The sequence below is a fragment of the Canis lupus genome, chromosome X, assembly GCF_011100685.1.
Source record: "Canis lupus familiaris isolate Mischka breed German Shepherd chromosome X, alternate assembly UU_Cfam_GSD_1.0, whole genome shotgun sequence".
NCBI lineage: Eukaryota > Metazoa > Chordata > Mammalia > Carnivora > Canidae > Canis > Canis lupus.
Window position 1 is genome coordinate 67,393,973 of NC_049260.1, and position 5,563 is coordinate 67,399,535.

The 5,563-nt window shown below is 37.8% G+C and overlaps 1 pseudogene; it reads right to left on the reverse strand.

Moving 5' to 3' along the window:
- Positions 1-322: 322 nt before the first annotated feature.
- Positions 323-1,029, reverse strand: LOC111094942 (annotated as a pseudogene).
- Positions 1,030-5,563: the final 4,534 nt, after the last annotated feature.

The window sequence follows — 5,563 nt, forward strand, 5'->3', positions numbered from 1 at the left end:
TTGTTTATTTATTTATGAATGAGAGAGAGAGAGAGTGAGTAGGAGAAGGAGCAGATAGAGAGGGACAATCAGATTCCACCCTGAGCACAGAGCCTGACACAGGGTTTGAATTTACAACCCTGAGATCATGATCTGAACTGAAATCATGAGTTGGTCGGTCACTTAACTGACTGAGCCAACGAGGTGCCCCCACAGGTATGTATTTATTGTCATTTTGTTATTTGATTTGTTTTCATTTTTGTAGTTTTTCTGTTTTTCTTTCTTCTCTGTCTCTCATGGTTTACTGGGGTTTTTTAAGTGATATATATTAGTTTATTATTCTTTATATTTTTTGTATACCTATAACTGCTTTTGCTTTGAACAAAAATACCTTTGTTACATGACCAAAGATATGAGCTAGGAAGATTTGTTTGCCTTTCTGAGCTTTTCTTTTCCTCAGATAGAACTCTAACTCTACCTCCTTGCCTTCTAGAACATAGCCATCTGCTCAGCCACACTGGTCTATTCTTGAAGTGATGCATGCAAGAAGCTTGCCTTTTTGGCACTGCTTCTCCAGAACACTACTGATTTTGGCATTTTCCTCCTTTCATTATATTCCTTTTGATTTTTTTGTTTAAAATATCTTCCTCCTTTGGCATCAGCTTTGCCCCCTTTTTGTGGCCTAGGGGCGGTGCATACTGGGACTCATACCATTGTGGGTACAGTGCTTTGTCAATGAGCATGACACAGTTCTTCACCAGGGTCTTGGGTGTGGACGAGTCCCTTGTTGGATGCATTGTAGACAACATCAATGATCTTTGTTTTATACTTACAACAGTCAGAGCCCCAGACGAAGTTCCCCCTCATCCAGACTCAAAGGTTGGTTCTTCTTGTTGTCTCCCCAAATGTGGACTGCATGAATGTGGCAGGGGCAAATTTTAGTGTTGACAAGGGGGTGCATCCTTGCTTATACATCCGCTTTTTGTGGTAGGGCTTTCTATTGCCCCCAGTATTATGATGCTTGTGCCAGTTGTCTTGAGAGATTCCCATCTCTTGGCACTACCTGTGAAAGATGTATTACTGTTTTTTTTTTTATTTGTGGTAACCAATTGGCTTACATATGACATCTTCTGCATATAGAAGTCTATATTAAGTACATGGTTGCTTATTTTTTAACTCACTCTTTAGTCTTATCCCTTTCGTGGTTCAGATATTTGGTATCATTTACATCATTTTATTTTGTTCTTCCAATTATTCTTACTCTTATTCATTATTTTTTGTTTTCCACTCGCAGAGTCTCACTTAACATTTCTTGTGGGGCTGGTTTAGTGACCATGAGTTCTTTTTAAGTTTGTTAATCTGAGAAACTCTTTATCTATCCCTCAATTTTGAATGATACCCTTATTAGATAGAGTATTCTTGGCTGCAGGTTTTTCATTTAAGCATTTCAAATATGTCATGCAACTCACTTCTGACTTGCAAAGCTTCTGCTGAAACAGCTGAAATAATTATGGGGTTTCTTTTGTATGTAACTGTCTTCTTTTCTCTTACAATCTTTAAAATGATCTCCCTGCCCCCTGACCTGGATCTGTTTTCCTCCTCAGATTTGGGAAATCTTCAGTTATTTTTTCTTCAAATACATTTCCCACCCACCTTTCTCTCTCCTCCTTCTGGGATCCCTATAATATGAATATTGCTATGCTTGATGGAGGAACCAATTGTCAAAGATTATTCTCATCATGCAGTATTTGTCTCTCACATGCTTGGCTTCATTATTTTCTATTACTTTAACTTCGAGATCATTAATATGTTCCTCTGCTTCCTGTCACATATTATTTATTCCTCCTATTGTATTTTAATTTCATTTATTGAGTTCTCCATCTCTGATATGTTATTTTTTATCTCTTTGTCAAGGGTCTCACTGATGTCCTCCACCCTTTACTGAAGTCCAGTGAGTATCTTTATTTTTTCCATGTTTTCTTATGTTACAGTTTAAATTCCAATTAGTTAACATTCACTGAAATACTAGTTTTAGGCTTACAATATAGTGATTCAACCCTTCCATAAAACACCCATCACAAGTGCACCCCTTAATCCTCACCACCTTTTTAACATATCTCCCTGCCTACCTTCCTTCTGGTAACCATCAGTTTGCTATATATGCTTAAGAGTTTGTTTCTTGGATTGCCTTTCTCTGTCTCTGTCTCTGTCTCCCTCTCTCTTCACCTCTCTTTTTCACTTTTGCTTGTTTTGTTCCTTAAATCCTATATACAAATGAAATCATATGATATTTTTCATATGGTATTTGCCTTTCTCTGATTGACTTTTATCGCTTAGCATAATACTGTACTTCTATCCAGGTCATTGCAAATAGCAAAATTTTGTTTATTTTTATGGTTGATTAACATTCCATTATATATATAGATGAATGAATAAAGAGGAGATGGCATATTTGGACTCTTTCTATAATTTGGCTATTATTGATAATTATGCTATTATTAGGATGCATGTGTTCCTTCTAATCAGTACGTTTTAACCCTTGGTAGATACCCGATAGTGCAATTGCTGGGCCATAGTATAGATACATTTTTAACTTTTTGAAGAATTTTCATACTATTTTCCAGAATGGCTGCAAGTTTGCATTCCCATCAACAGTGAAAGAAGGTTCCCCTTTCTCCCAATCCTCCTTGGCACCGGTTGTTTCCTCTGTTGTTGATTTTGACCATTCTTACAGGTATGAGGTTATATCTCATTGTTGAATCTTATTTTTTCATTTGTTTTTATTTAAGTTCAATTTGCCAACATATAACACCCAGTGCTCATCCCACCAAGGGCCCTCCTCAGTGCCCATGACCCAGTTATCCCATCACCCCACTAACCTCCCTTTCTGCAACCCTTTGTTTGTTTCGCAGAGTTAGTTGTCTCTCATGGTTTGTCTCCTTCTCTATTTTGTCCCACTCAGTTCCCCTCATTTCCCTTATAATCCCTTTTACTACTTCTTATATTCCATGTATGAGTGAAACCATATGATGATTGTCCTTCTCTGATTGGCTTATTTCACTCAGCATAATACCATTCAGTTCCATCCACACCAAAGCAAATGGTGGGTATTCATCCATTCTGATGGCTGAGTAATATTCCATTGTGTGTGTGTGTGTGTGTATATATATATATATATTTTTTTTAAATATCTTCTTTATCCATTCATCTGTCGAAGGACATCGTGGCTCCTTCCACAGTTTGGCTATTGCAGGCAATGCTTTTATGAACATTGGGGTGCAGGGGTCCCGGAATTTCACTGCATCTGTATCTTTGGGGTAAACACCCAGTAGTGTAATTGCTGGGTTGTAGGGTAGCTCTATTTTTAAATTCTTGAGGAACTTCCACACAGTTTTCCAGAGTGGCTGTACCAGTTTGCATTCCCACCAACAGTTCAAGAAGGTTCCCCCTTCTCCACAACCTCTCCAACATTTGTTGTTTCCTGTCTTGTTAGTTTTGGCCATTCTCACTGGTGTGAAGTGACATCTCACTGTTTTTGATTTGTATTTCCCTGATGGCAAGTGATGCGGAGCATTTTCTAATATGGTGTTGGCCATGTGTATGTCTTCTTTGGTGAAGTTTCTGTTCATGTCTTTTGCCCATTTCATGATTGGATTTTTTTGTTTCTTGGGTATTTAGTTTAATAAGCTCTTTGTAGATATTGAATACTAGCCCTATATCTGATATGTCATTTGCAAATATCTTCTCCCATTCTGTAATTTGTCTTTTAGTTGTGTTGACTGTTTCTTTTGCTGTGCAGAAGAATTTTATCTTGATTACGTCCAAATAATTCATTTTTGCTTTTGTTTCCCTTACCTACACAGACATATCTTGCAAGAAGTGCTGTGGCCAAGTTCAAAAAGATTGTTGCCTGTGTCCTCTTCTAGGATTTTAATGGATTCTTGTCTCACATTTAGATGTTTCAACTATTTTGAGTTTATCTTTGTGTGTGGTGTATGAAAATTGCCTAGCTTCATCCTTCTGCTTGTGGCTGTCCAATTTTCCCAACACCATTTATTGAAGAGACTGTCCTTTTTCCAGTGTATATTCTTTCCTCCTTTGTCGAATGTTAGTTGACCATAGAGTTGAGGGCCAATTTATGGGTTCTATATTCTGTTCCATTAATCTATGTGTCTGATTTTGTGCCAGTACCACACTGTCTTGATGATCACAGCTTTGTAATACATCTTGAAAGCAAGCATTGTGATGCCCCCAGCATTGGTTTTCTTTTTCAATATTCCTCTGGCTATTTGGAGTCTTTTATAATTCTATACAACTTTAAGATTATTTGTTAAAAACTGTGAAGAAAGTCCATGGCATTTTTTTAAAAGATTTTATTCATGAGAGACAGACAGAGAGAGAGAGAGAGAGAGAGAGAGAGAGAGGCAGAGACACCCGCAAAAGGAGAAGCAGGCTCCATGCGGGAAGCCTGATGTGGGACTCGATCTTGGGTCTCCAGGATCAGACTCTGGGCTGAAAGCGGGCACCAAACCGCTGAGCCACCAAGAGATCCAAGTCCATGGCATTTTGATGGGGATTGCATTGAACATGTAAATTTCCCTGGGTAGCATAGACATTTCACAATATTTATTCTTCCAATCCATGAGCATGGAATGTTTTTTCCATCTCTTTTCATCTTCCTCAAATTCTTTCAGAAGTGTTATGTACTTTTTAGTCTATAGATCCTTTACCTCTTTTGTTAGGTTTATTTCTAGGTATCTTATGCTTTTGGGTGTAATTGTAAATGGGATTGATTCCTTAATTTCTCTCTCTTCAGTCTCATTGTTAGTGTATAGAAATGCCACTGATTTCTGGGCATTGATTTTGTATCTTGCCACATTGCTGAATTGCTGTATGAGTTCTAGCAATCTTGGGGTAGAGTCTTTTGTGTTTTCTATATCCAGTTTAATGTCATCTGCAAAGAGGAAGTGTTTGACTTCTTTGCCAATTTGAATGCCTTTTATTTCTTTTTGTTGTCTGATTGCTGAGGCTAGGACTTCTAGTACTAAGCTGAATACCAGTGGTGAGAATGGACATCCCTGTCGTGTTCATGATTTTAGGTGAAAGGCTCAAACTTTTTCCCCATTGAGAATGATGTTGGCTGTGGGCTTTTCATAAATGCCTTTTATTATATTGAGTAATGTTCCCTCTATCTTCTGCACTTTGAAGAGTTTTAATCAGGAATGGATGCTGTATTCTGCCAAGTGCTTTCTCTACATCTATTAAGAGGATCATATGGTTCTTATTTTGGTGTTGTTGATGTGATCTATCAAGTTGATTGCTTTATGAGTGTTGAACCACCTTTGCATCCTGGGGATAAAGCCCACTTGGCCACGGTGAAAAATTCTCTTAATGGACTGTTAGATAGTATTGGTTAATATCTTGGTGAGAAGTTTTGTATCCATGTTCTTCAGGGATAGTGGTCTATAATTTTCTTTGGTGGGGTCTTTGGTTTGGGAATCAAGGTAATTCTAGCCTTATAAAATAAGCTAGGAAGTATTCCCTCCCTTTCTCTGCTCCGAAACAGCTTTAGTAGAATACATAT